General features: G+C 34.9%; 1 long non-coding RNA gene across 3 annotated transcripts in view; it reads right to left on the reverse strand.

The window, feature by feature from the left end:
- Positions 1-18,059, reverse strand: part of LOC308609963 — a 99,131-nt gene that overhangs the window by 12,150 nt on the left and 68,922 nt on the right. For 2 of the 3 annotated variants that reach the window (XR_014014377.1, XR_014014378.1), the window contains one exon: positions 10,460-10,535. This is a non-coding gene — a long non-coding RNA (uncharacterized lncRNA). Of the gene's footprint in view, positions 1-9,640; positions 9,997-10,459; positions 10,536-18,059 lie in introns of those variants that run through there. The other variant, XR_014014379.1, reaches the window with a different exon arrangement.

Consider the following 18,059-nt stretch of genomic DNA (forward strand, 5'->3'; position numbering starts at 1 on the left):
GGTGTGGCAATAAATCCTAGGACCCTATCAGAAACAAAATTAAAACCACTCTAGAGGGAAATTTTAACAAACGAGGGCAGAGAGTATCCTAACCAGAATAGAATAATAATTCTGAGGAAGTTACTTTACTTATTTAAGTAATATTCAATGCATTTCCATGGCCAGGCCCTTTTGAAGAATTCTAAAACCTATACAAACAATTCATTGACATCTTATATATCCCACCATCCAGAGCAAAATTCACTTAAGAACTGTACTGGTGGAAATTGGGCAGCACTATGGAGAAAATAAAATGTGTTTACCATCAAAAAACATGAAGGTAAGAAAGCTAATGTCTAATTTTTTTAATTATCCTGTGGTTTCTTGAAATCTTTTGAAACCCAAAATAGAGACACCTAGGAGGAAATGAAGATTTAAATATTTAGAGATTTATCAACTCATCTATAAAAGCTTTATTAATCTCTTCTTTTAATAACATTCCTGAGAGGTATAAATGTGTCCAGTGATAGGGTTGAATAAGCCTGAGAGAATTTCAATTGTTTACTATTCTTGGTCAGCTCTTAAGACCTTTCAGGAGCATCTTGATTTTCATGGCCTCATCCAACAAAAGCAGGATATTTTACAGAAAGTCCTGGGCCACTTTTTGGCTTGCTTTTGTGTTTATGTTTTTGGTTTTTTCACATCGGGCGGTACATTAGGCTACCTATTGCATACTCCCTCATTCATGCATGCATTCATTCCAACAATATTTACTGAGTTGAGACATTTAATTAACACTCAATAAATGATGTTTAGATGAATGAATGCGCTTTCTATCAAAGTAAGTGTAAGTACTGAGAAAAATTACAGAATGTATGATCCCAGCCCCACAAAAGCTTATAACTGTGTTGAGGATATAAAAGATGCTGATGAAATAACTAATATATCATATTGGACAGTTTCTAAGTTCAAAAATGAGTTTTTATAAATAATCAGAGCCTAAGGAGGACAAAGAAGGGACAGTTCATTATGGGTTGAATCCATCAATAAATGTACATTTCAGATGAGATTTGAGATTGACCTCAAAGAAGAGGACTTAGATATATGAACAGAGAACAAAAAAGGCATGGTGATAGCATGTGCATAGATAGAGTGGCCAATATTTATGTTCTTCATTAAAGATAGTTAGAGATAACCCAAATGTAACTGTTTCCATGGGTCCATTCTCAGTATCCAAAGAAAACGGCAAATCCTATCTTAGTAAAACTAATGAAAAACACAGTCTTTAACAAAGAGATTGTGGAGGAAAGGGGGAGAGAAAGGCTTGCATCCCACACCACACAACAAAACTTATTGAATTATTTGTTTAATTTTCTCCCTCTGAAAATTTCCTCTCCCTCCCTCTGTACGTCTCTCTTCTCCCACATCTGGCCACACTCTACCAGCCATCTTTCCAGATCTTTCCAGAACTCTCCATCCTAGTTTCATTAGGCCACAATTTAAACATCTCACAGGTCTCCAGGATGCATCCACATCACTTCTTCCACAAAGACAAACAAAGGACACTTCTCAGGATCACGTTTCTTTGAAGGAAGAGGTCATGAGGGTGATTATAAATAATATAAGGTGGAGAGCAGTGACTTAAAATACCATTTTTCAGCTTAGAATGTGAATACAGGGAACTTTGGGAAACTAGAAAATCTAGAAAGGATTCACTGATAATTATTTATGTTCAATGAATAAAATAAGATGTAATAATACGGCTAAACTCGGACAGATTCACTTTTTCAAAAGTTGCTTTCACACACCTTCACTATTGGGATGTTTGATAAACACACCTTTCCTTCTTTACTTTCTTCTTTCTTTGCAGATACTGGCACCAAACTTTCAAACAATAAGAACCTTCCCATAAGTCCCTTGCCAGGCAAGAATAAGGTATAACAATCCAAACAAATTTTTGAAGAAGATAACTGGTTGAAAGCACAGGAAAAGAGCTGGGTTTCTCTTATTCAACAGTCACATAATGAGTAATGTGCGAATTGGTTTAAAAAGTCTCTCTGCATGAGGGGCTAAGGTTAAGATTAGAACTTCTGAGGCCAGAAGAGCAAAACGACTACAACAATCCACATATTTTCAAGAGCTGCCCTTTGGATGTGAGGGATTGATTTTTCCCACTATTTTTTCAGCAACCCAACTGGTGTCTTTATTAAATGACATAAGAGAATACAGTGTGGCCAAGAAGGCTTAGATTTCCTTAGCCCCAAGACAGATATTCTCCAGTGACTGTCCACTCACATGAAAAAGAGAGATTTACAAGAGGAAACTGGATACAACTGAGTGTACTTTAATTTTACCTGAATTATTTATTTTGTTTACAATTCTCCGCTGAAGTCCCTACATTAATATATTTTTAAGAACATTTCCTTAAGTTGAAGTATTCATTCAGTATATTCATTTACTATAATTTAGAAAAGCCAAATGATTTAGGCAAATTCATTTCTATATTGCCACAGCAGTGTATTGTGAACTAAATGACACCTGGCAGTTCTTTACTCAGATACTAACTCAATTAGAAGGCAGAACAAGGATACCTACCAATTCAGGGAGGGAAAGGTCACTTAGCCTCTGTAGCTGTCTTAGGTCTCTTATCATCACAGTAACAAATTGAAGACTAAAGACCATATGATCATCTCAATAGATGAAGAAAAAGCTTTTGAAAAAAATTCAATATCCATTCATGGTAAAAACTCTCCAGAAAGTGGGCATAGAGGGAACATACCTCAACATAATAAAGGCCATATATGACAAGCTCATAGCTAACATACTCAATGGTGAAAAGCTGAAAGCATTTCCCCTAAGATCAGGAACAAGACAAGGATGCCCACTCTCACCACTTTTATTGAAGGTAGTTTTGGAAGTCCTAGCCACAGCAATCAGACAAGAAAAGTAAAAAAATAAAAGGACTCCAAAATGGAAAGGAAAAAATAAAACTGTCACTGTTTGCAGATGGCAGGATACATAGAAAATCTGAAAGACACTATCAAAAAATTATCAGAGCTCAAAAATGAACTTGGTAAATTTGCAGCATACAAAATTTATATATAGAAATCTATTGTATTTCTATACACTAACAGTGAACTATCAGAAAGAGAAATTAAGGAAACAATCCCATTTACAATCACGTAAAAAAGAATAAAATACAGAAGAATAAATCTGCCTAAGGAGGTAAAAGACCTGTACCCAGGGAACTATACGACACTGATACAAGAAATTAAAGATGACACAAACAGCTGGAAAGATATACCATGGTCACGGATTGGAAGAATTAATATTGTTAAAATGACCATCATACCCAAGGAAATCTACGGATTCAATGCAGTCTGTATCAACATATCAAGGGCATTTTCCACAGACCTAGAACAAATAATTTTAAACTTTGTATGGAAACACAAAAGATCCTGAATAGTTAAAACAGTCTTGAGAAAGAAGAACACAACTGGAGGAATCATGCTCCCTGGCTTCAGACTGTGCTACAAACCTACAGTAATCAAAAGAGTATGGTACTGGCACAAAAACATCGATCACTGGAACAGAATAGAGAGCCCAGAAAGAAACCCATGCACTCATGGTCAATGAATCTATGACAAAGGAGGCAAGAATATGCAATGGAGAAATGTCTGGGCTTCCTTAGGGATGGTTTCATCAATTAATTTGTTTTCTTAAATGGACCATACTTTTCCATGTCTTTGTATACCTTGTGATTTTTTTGGTTGAAAATTTGTCTTTCAAATATTATAATGTGGTATCTATGGAAATCAGATTCTCCCACTTTCCCAGGGTTTCCTGGGCTTTTGATTGTTCAAGGCTGTAGTAGTCTGTTTAGGGACCTTTCCAAACTATCTTTGCAATGACTGTTTTCCTTATCGTATGTACGCACTGAAGTCTCTGTTCCTTTAGTTCATGTTTAGCTAATGTTTTGACAGAGATTTCCTTGAATTCCTGCACCTAAAACAAACAAAAATAAATATACACAAGCACATCCACATGCACACTCAAAACCACACACCTCTGCCCATTGTGCAGATTGCTGGATCACTCCTTCAACATTTAGCTGACCTGCATTGAGTTCAGGGCTCAGCCCATGGTCAAAGCTTAGAGACTCCTCTGGTGTTTTCAGAACATGCATCTTATCTTGAGTATGCATGTGGCTTTCTTAGTTTCTCTGGACACATGTGTACTTTTTGTAGGTTCTAATTTCCCAAAGAATCTCCCCCAACTTTGGCTCCTGCATCTTCTGTGGTCTACTGTATTTCAATGCACAGTCTTCTGCCCCAGCCATCTGTGCTTTGTTAGCTCACCTTGCACTTTTTTTGAGCAATGACCGCTGCTTTTCCAGACTGTGTTCCAAGTTAGCTAAGGCAGAGATAAGCATCTTGTGTCAGTCCTTCAGGTAGCTCCCAGACAGGTTAGAACAGATACACATAATAATCTGACAGTACGGTCTCTTCTGCTCCCTCCTGAAGCAGGATTGAGGGTCCCATACTAGGAATGGTCTGCTGCTACTTTAAGACTATCACTGCATTAAGACTCCACCACTTTAAGAACATCACTACACTAACAGTGGATGGGGCAAGGGCAAGTAAAAATGCCACAAAGCTTTCCTGCCATTTTCAAATTGCCTCTTCCCTGGTTCAGTATGTGTTTGGTTGCTATAAATCTTTGGCTGATTTCAGGACTAAGAGAAACCAAAAGAAACCCACAGTAAGAAACAGTACAATCAAACTCTCAGAAGCCAAAAGACAGAAAGAATCTTTTCTCCCAAAGGAGAAAGAAAAAAGAAATTTGTTACAAAGCAGGGATCCTCAAAAAGATTAGAGCTAATTTCCTATATGAAACCACGGAAGCAAGAGGCCAGACATATTTAAGGTGCTGAAAGAAAAACATTGTCCACCAAGAATTCTATATTTGGCCAAACTGGTTTCAAAACTTAGGGAGAAATTAACGCATTCCCAGATGAACAAAGGTTGAGGGCGTTTGTTTTACAACTTCCTACCACTGCCCTAGGAGAAATGCTAAATTGAACCTTCAGGTTGAAATGAAAGGACACTAGACAGCAACTCGAAGGTGTAGAAAGAAATAGAAATCTCCAGTAAAGATAAATACATGGGCAAATACTAAAGTCAGTATTGTGTTATTGGCTTGTAACTCTACTTTTTATTTCTTACATGATTGAAAAAACAAATGCATAAAATAATCATAAATCCATGTTATTGGGCTCACAAAGTATAAAGGTGTAATTTGTCACAACAATAATGTAAAGAGGAGGAATGGAACTGTAGAGGAACAGAGTTTCTGTGTGCTACTGAAGTTGGTTTCAATTGAAATTATATTGTTTTAACTTTAGAATGGTAAATGTAATCTTCTTGAGAACCACAAAGAAAATATCAATAGACTATATGCAAAAAGAAATGAAAAGGGAATCAAGGGTTCACCACAAGAAAATCGGCTAAGCACAGAAGTCCGTAATGGAGTAAATGAGGGGCAAAAAATGCATAAGACATACAGAAAACAAGCAGGAAACAGACAGAATTAAGTTCTTCCTCATCAGTAATTTTTGAAAAAGTAAGTGGATTAAGCTCTCCAATAAAAAGATAAGCATTGGCAGAATGGACTTTAAAAACAACCATAATCCAAGTATATGCTGTCCGCAAAAAACTCACTTGATTGCAAAAGACACAAGTTGCTTGAAAGCTAAAGCATAGCATAAAATATCCCAAGCAAATAGTAACAAAAAAGAAAGAGAGAGAGAAAAAGAAAGGAAGGAAGGAAGGAAGGAAGGAAGGAAGGAAGGTAGGAAGGAAGGAAGGAAGATAGATCTGGGATGGCTATGTTAATATCACACAAAAAAAACTTTAAATCAAAAGCTATCACAAGAGGAAAAGGAGGCCACTATAAGTTGATAGCAAGTTCAATCTATCAAGAAGATATAACAACTATAAACATATATGTACCAAACAACCCCCAAATATGGAAAGCAAACATTGACAGAATTGAAGGAAGAAATAGATAGTTCTAAAATAATAGTTGGAGATCAATACCTTGCTTTCAATAATGGATAACACATCTAGACAGAAGATCAGTAGAGAGGTAGGGGGACTGAATAACACATTTAACCAACTAAACCTAACAGCCATATATAGATCACTCCACTCAACAACAGCAGAATACACATTTTTCTCAAGTACACATGGAACATTCTCCAGGAGAGACCATATGTTAGGCCACAATACAAGTACCAATACATTTTTAAGAAATTGAAATCATACAAAGTATCTTGTTTAACCACAGTGAAATGAAGGTAGAAATCAATAACAGAACCATTGATAGCCATTTCCCAACATGCCTGCCACACATGATATAAAGCAATGAAGGGAAAACCATAATTTACCATTTAGAAAAGTGGGAAAGAGGACATACCATTGACACAGAGTGTGTGTTGTTTCCCGTTGTCAGGGATAGAAATAAATTAGCATCATTTATTCATTAGTGTGTTAATTTCTTGGTCAATCATTGGGCAGCCAGTGTTTCTGCCACATGGGAAGATTACCTATACTCAGTGTTGAGTGGAGCCAACCTTGAAAGGGACATTTTAAAGGATTATACTGTGATGGGCTTCGCAGTACCCTTCCTCGTATGCCAGTATTTAGGCTGGGGTATTTCCATGGAGTGTGTACAATCGTAGGCCCCAGTTCACCAGAATTTAGTTTGACTCGTTTTGTTAATACATTCCCTCAGTACTTTGTCTTTTGTATCCTTTTGCATTTACTTCATTCTTTATTATCACTGCAAAACAACTTTGTTTCCTGTTCAGATGCCAAAAAGTGGATATCAATACCTCCTGAGTTTTACACATCACAGATCAGTTTTGGATATCAGGGACAGAGACAACAGCTATTTCCAATGAGTTTGAGACATACTTTGAACATGTGATTAACATGTTGAGTGTTGAAATGTGTGTCAAGCTCATTACACTTGCTCTAAAAGGTTTCAAACTGCAAAGATTTAAAAATCTTTATCTTTGAATAGTTTTCCTGTGCTGTCCCTTTGTGTCAGACTGTTAAGGTGCAGTCTGGCACCTTAAAATAATGTGGCTTTGTAACCAATTATTTACATGTTGTTTTATCCACAGAGAATCTTTTTTTGAAAAATAAAGTTATTTATTATTTATTTTTGGCTGTGTTGGGTCTTTGTTGCTGCACACAGGCTGTCTCTAGTTGGGGCGAGCGGGGACTACTCTTCGTTGTGGTGTGCGGGCTCCTCATTGCTGTGGCTTCTCTTGTTGTGGAGCACGGGCTCTAGGTGCTGGGGCTTCAGTAGTTGTGGCACGTGGGCTTCAGTAGTTGTGGCTCATGAGCCCTAGAGCACAGGCTCAGTAGTTGTGGCGCACTGGCTTAGTTGCTCTGCGGCATGTGGGATCTTCCCAGACAAGGGCTCGAACCCATGTCCCCTGCACTGGCAGGCGGATTCCCAACCACTGTGCCACCAGGGAAGTCCCCACACAGAGAATATTAAGGGCAAAACATACAACTCGATTAACTACACTTCCTCCTGTTCACATTTCCCTCATCTTTTCTTCATCTTCTGTCTATGTATCCTTGACCCTGTTTATATTAAGTGCTTTTACCATTATATTTGATTGTCTGTATTCCGATGAGTTACCACAATGATTTATGAGACACGGTAGGATATAAATGCATTCAAGTTATATATATATATATATATATATATATATATATATATATATATACGTCTATATATATATATATGTGTGTGTGTGTGTGTAGTTTGCTTGAGTGCAGTGTTTTTTGTTTTCTGTACTGAATTCATTAGCATGGGTCGGTATAAAATTTAGCATAGGTCAATATGTAATTTGTAAACTAATAAAGTCTTAAAAGTGAGGAAATAAGTCTTTTAAATTTAATTATTTATTGTAAAGAGCAGAATAGCATACATAAACAGGTGCCTAATGAAAACTTGTATTCTAATTTGGAACTCTCATGAAGACCTATTTTTTTGTTCTTCTAATGGTATGATAGTAGGCCATTTGGTTATTTTTATTTTTATGGCTTTAACTTTAGAACAATTAAATATTCATAAATTTTAAAAAGTATTTTTCTTTATTTGATGGGGGTGGGATACTGGAGAAATGAAAGGTCAAACACCTACTGAGGAATCCATACTTGTCTATATAGTGTGTACTTTTATTTCAATAAGTGATTTAAAATTCCTAAAAGGATGCTATAATAAGTTATTATGCCATTTTACAGACTGAATTAAGTGAATTTCTGGGAGGTATGAAATTTGCCTAAGGCTATTCAGCTGCCAAGTGGTAGAAGTGAGAATTAAATCCAGGTATACCTATCACCAAAGTTTCTGCTCATCTCTTTACATCATCCACTTTTAATAGCCAATGCTTTCCTGCTTACAAATATGACTGAGGTTTCCAGACAGTCAACATTGCTTTTTAATCAGATAGAAAAATGACTGTTGCTTCTCTAAAGACATATTCCTTTTCCATTAAGTGACTTTAGTTGTTCAAATAATACTTCCAGACAGTAGTAATCATACAGTTGGAGACTAAGAACAGAACTCAGGGATGTGTCTAGCAGTCAGTAAAGACCAACTGGGCTCACTGATGATACTTATGGTCATTTCCTCTAGACTAACATAATCTTATTAATAAGACCCTAATAATTCATAGTACTGCTCTTGCCTGATTGTTCATCTCCCTCTATCACTCTCTCTTTCCCCAGATTATTATTATTTTTGATAATTTTTGGTGAATTAAATTCAGGGATTAGTATTCAGGAGTGCTAGTCACAAAAGCAGAGAAACTTAGCTCACACCAAAGGAAGAAAATAGAGAAAAAGTATAAATTATATGAATACACACATATCACACATGTACCAACTATATGTTGCACTTCTCCAAAATCTATTCGGTATCTGCACATTTATTGTATATTAACAGTAAGACTAGAAATGAGTGTAACGCTCTGTTTACAAGATACAGAAAACAGACCCAAATATGGAAATTACTGGCAATGAGAATGGGGAAGAAAGGCTACAACAACGAATGTAGATGATATTTTTGTTTCTTAGCTATGATGCCAAATACTGAACTTTCAACTTGAGACAAGGAGGCCATAAAAAGTTGTATTTGTTTCCTAGAGGTGCCATGACAAAGTACCGGAGACTGGGGAGGTTAAACAACAGAAATTTACTCATTCACGGTTGTAGAGGCTAGAAATCTGAGATAAGGTGTCAACAGGATTGATTTCTTCTGAGGTATCTCTTCTTGGTTTGTAGATGCCATGTTTTCCTTTTGTCTTCACATGGTCTTCTCTCTGTTCATGTCTGTGTCCTAATATTTTCTTTTTATAAGGACACCAGTCATATTGAATTAGAGCCCACCCATTTGACCTCATTTGACTTCAGTTACCTATTTCAGGGCCTTATCTCCAAATACAGTCATATTATGAGGTATTGGGGGTTAAGACTTCCACATACTAACTTGAGCAGGACACAGTTCAGGTGATAATAGAAGATAAGAGTAATTTAAGCAAGTAAGTAACTATTGTTTACAGTGAGTTGCTTTAAGGATACGAATTTACTCAAGAAAAACAAGAAGAAATTACATAACACTGTGTGTTATACAAAGATATTAAATTAATCATCATAACCTCCTGTGAGATGGGCATTAAATTAGACTAAGCAAGAGTAAGCAACTTATCCAGAATTGTATAGTTGGTACTTTCCAGAATTTAAACCAGGTATTTTTCCAGTTCCATTCTACCTTATATATTCATTTCATTATTTGAAATGAATTTTGAGTCTTCATTTTGCTTAGTTTCTGAAGTTATATGGGGATAGAATGGAGTTGGATATTTTCAGTGACATTCACACATGGGGAAGGAAATTGAGTCCAGAAGCTTCAGCAATGTTTCCATGGAGAACGCTAACAACAGAACCAGAAACACCGTTATCCTTTTGGTTCAGTGATCTTTCCTAAAGCACTACAAGAATCAATTTTAAGAAGCCCAATGTTTTCCAAACTTTCACCAATGGGCTCTCTAGGGTCCTCTAACAATATCTAAGAGACTAACTACTTTCACATTCCAAGCCACTTAAGACAAGGGGTTCTGATTTTTCTCTGTGAGGAAATCAAGTGACAATCATAGCTGGTAATTTAGGATAGTTTCTTCAGGGCCCAGGCAAAACCTAATACACAAGTAATAATCATTGTTAAGTGCATCTTTGACAAGGATTCATCAAGTATCAAAGAGGTCTATAAATTGGGAGAAATTATGATCAAAGACAAACATAGACCGCAGATATTTAATTAATGCTCAATTATTTATGAGTTTAACTTTGGTTAACCTCATTTTCCTTCTTCTAGACAAAGAGACCAGAATACTTACCTTCCAAAACAAGATTTATTGTGTTCCTTTAATTCAAAGCATACAGTGACTTCTACATTCACTCCACCAAGTTTTGCTAGGAGAGAAAAGGAGACATTATATTTTGTCTTGAATTTCATATGCCATCATACTTCACTTAGCTCATCCTACTGGAAGCACTTTGACGGCAGATTCTACAGTCTTGTCTTACATCCTCTACGGAATCAAGCCAAGGGATTCACACATAGTTACAGCTGGAAAAACGTTTGTTCTGGGTTGACACTTTTAGCCTTTACCACCAAGACTTTATCACCAAGATCTATCTTTACAGTCTCTAAACAGGAGACCTTCTTGCCTTCCATTTTCATAATGACAAGGAAGGTAAAGGGAAGAACTGAGAAGTACCCAAAGTCAGCTAGCAGCCAGCACAGATAAATCATCTGTGGAGATATTGTTTCTTTCAAAAGATATAAACATAAGAGGAAGTCCTAGTGTTTGAAACAATTGTGCATAATAAAATTCCATGAAAACCTAGAAATCCAGATGCAGATCAGTAACATATTGGCTAAATAAGCTATTATGTTCATGCAATGGACAAGTGTACAGACATTAAGAAGAAGGAGATACTCATTTCTATGAGATTCTCTTTTCACTGAACTCAACAGTGCTGCAAAAACAATGTTACATAATACTTTTTCTTTAACATTATATCAGGCATCCTCATCTTGTCCTGCATTTATTGCCAGTGTTACTAAAGTTAATCATTTACCTCTTTCTCTTGTAGACATATAATTTCTTCTTATTTTGGAAGGATTCATCAATCCCTATTTTACTCTTTCTTTCAAATTACAAATGAATATTGAATTTTATAAACTATCTTTTGCGGGATATTTCAAGTGATTGTATAGTTTTCCTCTCCTTGGACCTTGTTATATGGTAAATTATATTTTGTTATTTTATATATGCTATTTATTATATGTCATATTATGTTTACTAATTACATTTATTACATTATAATTACATTATAATTAAGGTAGCATTTATTTTAGATAGACAAAACAACCAGTGGAATAGGAAGCATCTTAAAATTAGATGCAAGAGCATAGGGGAATTGAGATTAAAATAAAATTCACATTTTGGATCACTAGCAAAAATTATTCAACAAAAGTGGGAAAATATGGCTATCATTACTAAATTCTTGATACAGCAACTAGTTAAAAGTTAAAAAATAATGAAACTGTAAAAGTATCAGAAACCTGGGAGACATGAAATAAAGTATTCATGAGGAATACCTTTCTAAGATACAAAGAAAAAAGGATACATTTAATTATATAAGAATTAAAATTTGCCTCATGGCAAAATGCACTACAAAGGTCAGAAAACAAGCAAAAGAAATTGGGAAATATATCAAGAAATGGATATGATTTCTTTACAACTTTGGAGAGAAGCACATGTTTCTTTTTCCTTTAACCTGTTATGTGGGTATTAATCTATAATGTAAGTGCATGGTTCCTTTCCTTTAACCTGGAATGTGAGATTTAATCTATATGGTAAGTGCATGGTTCCTTTCCTTTCATCTGTAATGTGAGTGTCAACATGCGGCACTGTTTCCAAGCACAGACTGTGGATGTTCCTGTACTGGTCCCATCACTGACCATCCACAAAAACTTACAAATGTTGCTTCACTTTCCTGGGGGTTAGAGTCTTAGCTAAGAAATGGAAGCAAAATAGAACTTTCCCCCAGGGATGATAGAAGGTTTAAAGGAGTAAATATGTAAGTGACTTAGCACAGTGCCTAGTACAACAGAGATCAATATAAGTACTTATCAATTTTTTAAAGAGACAGATGAAAGAAATAAAATGTGGTGATTTCAATCTATTGATATATATTCTTGACTTTAAACTACCTTTTCATTCATTGGATGACCTAACTTGCTCATGAGTTTTCTTACTCTAGTGAACTTGGGTAGCTAATATCATAGTTTAAAATTTTTGCTTTTATATTTACAAGTAAATTTGACCTGTAAATTTCTTTTTCCTTACAGTCCTAATCTATTTTAAGTATTAGGATTATATAGACTTCATAAGATGAATAAAGGAGAATTCTTCCTTCGCTATCTCTAGAAGTTTTTCTTAGTTAATATTGATGTTATCTGTTTAACAGAAGTTTGATAGAATTCACCTCCCAAATGATCTGGCTGGGTCTGGTATTTTCTTGGTGAAAGACTGTAAACTATTGACATAATTCCTTTACTGCTGAAAGAACTCCAGCTATAAATTTCCTCTTGTGTCAGTTTTGGTAAACTTTAGGAGCTAGGAAATTGTCCACTTTACAGAAATGTTCAAATTTACTGGCATTTCATATATTCTCTGCTAGAACATTGTCCTGATTCTTTCTGTATATTATTCACTTATGTTTTTGTTTTGCTTAATCCAAGTGTGTTTTTTAAATCTTTTCAAAGAATATTCTTTGGACTTACTAAATCTCCTCAATTTTATACTTTTTTCTGTTTTATTAAGTTCTGCTCATATATTTATTATCTATTTTTCTATGTTCTCAGGGTTTATTGTTTTACTCTTCTGATGTCAATTAAAACACTTGGTTATTAATTTTAAGAAATCTTTTTAGTTATAAATACTTGAACTTTTTGAAGATTCCAGCTTAGTTGTAAGTATCTAAGGGTCAGCTCGTCCACATTGTTGCTAGCCTAAGGCTAAGTTCACCCTATCGCAATGTATATATTGACATTTTTTCCCCTCGACTTTCTGTGTTTTGCTACTTCTCACTTTTCTTTGGAGAGAAGCCCTTTGAAACACCCTTAACTTATTTTACAGCCAATAAGTCTTTAAAATAATGTGTATTTTTTAAAGATAAATCTACTTATATAATTAGGCAGAAAATCTGATCTGCCATATTTTTAAAAACAGCATAAATTTACTCTTCTCCATGATTAATCTGCTGTATTACATGACCTTTGAGTTTTTAGCTTTATCAATGACGTACTTGAAAAATGTTTTAAAGATCCTACCCAGGGCTTCCCTGGTGGCGCAGTGGTTGAGAATCTGCCTGCCAATGCAGGGGACACGGGTTCGAGCCCTGGTCTGGGAAGATCCCACATGCCGTGGAGCAACTAGCCCCGTGAGCCACAAATACTGAGCCTGCGCGCCTGGAGCCTGTGCTCCGCAATGAGAGGCCACAATAGTGAGAGGCCCGCGCACCGTGATGAGGAGTGGCCCCCACTTGCCGCAACTAGAGAAAGCCCTCACACAGAAACGAAGACCCAACACAGCCATAAATAAATGAATAAATAAATAAATAAATAAATAATTAAAAAAAAAAAAAAAAAAAAAAGATCCTACCCAGTCTTTTAAAACATCCTTGTTCCTTGTTTCAGTTCTAGTTTTATGTATATTTTCTGCCTTGCACCTGATTAGTCCAACATCTGATGGATGGCCTTGGGAATCTAATTCTGGTATTGATTGTTTTTTGCTGATTCTCTCCACTTCTAGCTGATTTCTTCATTATTGTGTAAATTTAGATCATGAGCTCATGTTTAGCTAAACTTTATCTGTGGGAAGGCTATAGGCCTGTGTTGAAGATCTACCTCTCCAGAAAGGGTTTAGTTTTGTGTTTGGAATACCACCGATTTGGGAGCATTTTAAGTTAATTTCTTAGCTTCTGTTTGCAAGACCGCACATAAACTTGCAACCCAAACACTGTGTACACGGATCTGGGGTTCAGAATTCTCGAGATTTCCTACCTGTTTCCTACCCAGAGCAGAAGCCAAGAGAATTTGGTCTTAGTCTCCCTTTGCCAGCAGATATTTTTTCTCCTGGCACACCCTTTCATTGAAGGTGAAGCTAGGGATAGATAGGTTTAGTTCTAACTTCCCATCTAGTAGGGATGGAGTCTTACCTCCTGCCTCTCATGTGGTCATGGCCACTTAAAAACAAGTCTCTATGTCAGGTGTGTCATTAAACTATGGCCTGTGTTCCAAATCCAGACAGATGCCTATTTTTATGGCCTATGAGCTATGAATAATTTTCACGTTTTAACTGGTAACATTTTAAATGGTTACCTAAGTACATAAATATTAACCTCAATTTTGCCTCTTTGGTCTACAAAGCCTAAAATATTTGTCACTTAGCTCCATAAAAACAGGATTTCCAGCTTCTGTTCTAAGCTATCAATATCTTCAATCCACTCCTAACATAGCTATAACTCTCACACATGTACCACCCTTCTTTCACAGGTCCGGGAAATTTCTACTGCATACTTCAAAAATCAACCACGCACTTAAAAATAAGTTCTGTACATTTAACCTAGCATACCTAACCCTTTTCCTTTAGGAGAGTTTTTCAAGTAATCTTGCCCACCGTATTCTTTAGAGCTTCATTAATAATGGCAAAACATTAAAACAACTTAACATTCAACAAATGGGAATTGTTCATAACAATTATAGAAGCACATACAGTAGAAAACTCTAAACTGTTATTGAAACAGTGAGACATAACTAGTTTTATTCTTAGAGAACTATGTTTATTTAGGTCCCTTTTGTTTAAATAAGTATATTTCTGTGTATGTATGTATATAGTCATGTATTTATATACACATACATTATTTGTATGATATAGTTCTATAAGCATATGAAATACATACCTAAACACATACCTTTGATTTATATTTGTATACATACACAGGAATATAATTATATATATTATATAGTTATATACATTGAACTGAAAACTGGTAGTATACATATATATCGTGTATAAATGTGTGTCTATGTGCATGTGTAGAAAAGCAGGTTGAGAGATATGCAAGCATGAGTTAGACAGGGTTCACGACTGTAAAAGTAGTTATGTGTAGGTAGTGAGGTTAAGGCCCATTTGATTGAAAATATTGCATATTTTTACATCAATTGTTATGATGAACAGATTCCTATGTAAATAAAATTATAAATAGCTATACATACTTGTATGTATAATGTATAATTAAAATATATATAGTTGTATAGATGTATTATATTTATGTTACATAATATAATTGTCTTATACTAATACATGATATATTGTGTTATATAGAATATGTTAACTATAGTGTATTATATCAGATAATAATAATTATATATTTATAATATATATATATAAATATAATATATATAATTTATATATTATCATTGTTTTATAATCAATATTACAGGATTTATCATATTAATATTATGAACATATTAACCATATAAATACATTTCATTACTCATACATTTTGTATATAATATATGCTAGGCAAAAATATATATTAATATAATACATAATTGTTATACATTAATATAAATATTAGTATATTACATTTATATATCAATATAATATTTAATATTGGTATATTTATATTATATTTAATATATACATAGCTAATGCTCTTTAAAGCCATCTGCTACAAGTAGAATAAGACCAGGAGTATGGCCAAAGCAAATTCTAAAAATATTAGATTACTTATATTCATTTATATGTCATTTTCCTGGAATCTGCATCTGGCTATTAGAGAAATATTGTTTTCTTGGCTATTTTGGCCCTATTTCTGCCATATACATTTTGGAATATTCTTCCCAGTTAAGTAAGTACCACCTTTGGGATTTTTATTAGAATGGTATTTAGACACATTTGAGGAAAACTGATATTCTGTTAATAATGTCTTGGGACTTATCCAATGTTTTTCAATAAAATTTGAAAATGTTCTTCCATAAAGGACATAAACACATATTCTTTTAGATTTATTCTTGGGCATTATATATTTCTATAAATGATGTCTTCATGTTTCGTAATAATTTGATGCTGTGATATGTAACTGCATTCGTTTTTTAGGGTAATATTCTTATATCCTGCAAACATGCTAAACTGTCTGTGAAATTCAAAACTTTGTTTAGAGTTTTGTTTCCATGTTGACAACTATTTTCTCTACTGCTAATAATGATTTTGTTTCCTCCTTTATATTTCTTATACATGATAGTTTCCTTTCTTGTCTTACTACTTTAGCTAGACTTCCTAGCACAACGCTGAATAGAGCAGTGACAGTGGGCATTCTTTTCATGTTCCCAATTTTAAAAGAAACGGTTTAAACACTTCACTGTCCAGTATGATGTTTATTTTGTTTTGTTTTTTGACTTTTGTCTTTATCAAGTTAAAATAAGTATCTTTTCATTTCTCGTCTGCTGAGGTTTATGTTGTTGTTCTGGTTACTATGAAAGGGTGTTAAATGGTGTCATGTGCCATTTTCTGTAAACACTGGGATAATCAAAAGCATCATGTCTCTTTTAATCTATTAACAGTGGCTTACACTAATAATTTCTAAAAGTTTTATCATTTTTATTCCTGACGCAATCCTTGTTTTCGTCTTTCATTGGGTGTTGATTCTTCTTAAACATTCTGCACACCCCACCCCACCCCATCCTCAACATCTACTTCCAGAGAAACCAACCAGTGACAATGGTTGGTTACTGCATTTTAGGACAGTTTCAAGCCACCTGGTTATGACATTCTTAAATACTTCTAATCCTACTGGCTTCCAAACTTCTTGCCTGACACTCCCTTTTCTGCCACCTTATAATCTTACCTATAGGTATATCCAGGTTAAACATTACATTTTCCACAAAATCTCTTTTTAGTGTCCCTAAACTTCCTTAATGCAATGACCTTCCACTCTGCTCACAAAGTACTTTGTTGTGATATGTAAGTTAAATGTATGAAGTAATAAAAATCAAATAAAATTTTAATTACCATAAATTTGCTGTCAAGTTTTTAGAGACTAGAGAAAATAGATAGGAGAGTGACTGGACATAGAAGGGAACAAAGCAAATAACGAATGAGAAATTAGGCATCTAAAGTAGAAAACATATTTACAGACTAATCCGTGATGGTTGGTACCCAATGGCCTGTAGTGTCAAAACAAGTCATGTGGCCAAGTGAATTGGGAGAGCAGGACAAGTAGGAGTGGTGTGTTAGAACTAAGAATATGTTCACAACTACATTTCTGAGGATGATTACCTCTCCTCCTGCCTCACTGTAGAAATGTGTGTTAGGTAATGCCACTAAGTAAAACGTAGGAGTTCATACTCCCTTTGGATGTCGGTAATTAGCATAGACACGACCTTATTTCTCCCCAGTGATATTTCTTTAATAATCCTGATTCCATAATCTGTGTCATTTCTTGTGGCTTAGCATGGCCCTCACTCTGGGGCTCTACACCTTAGGCCGAATTGGTTTTGCTGGATGTTTTTAAGAAGAGGAAACACAGAAGATAACATAAGAACACTAAGTGACTTGCAGAGAGCACAAAAGGAAGAAAAAGCACAGAAAAGGCAGTTGGAATGCATGACACTGCAGACCAGAGCTCTACTGTTGCTTCTTACCCTACCTTGAGACTTCTTTGACTGTAAACATTACACTTTACTGTACTGGCTGACTCTGCCATTTTCTTTAGGAATTATGAAGCAAACAACAACAAAAACTTATACAGTGTGGTCCTATCTCTTTTATTAATCACCTTGTCTTAAAATTCTTCCCAAACCCTATGACTAGTCATTTTGAAAACTTTTATTATTGCCTAATGCACTGTTATATTTTT

Source organism: Mesoplodon bidens, assembly GCF_964165515.1.
Source record: "Mesoplodon bidens genome assembly, contig: HAP1_SCAFFOLD_206, whole genome shotgun sequence".
NCBI classification, from domain to species: Eukaryota; Metazoa; Chordata; class Mammalia; order Artiodactyla; family Ziphiidae; genus Mesoplodon; species Mesoplodon bidens.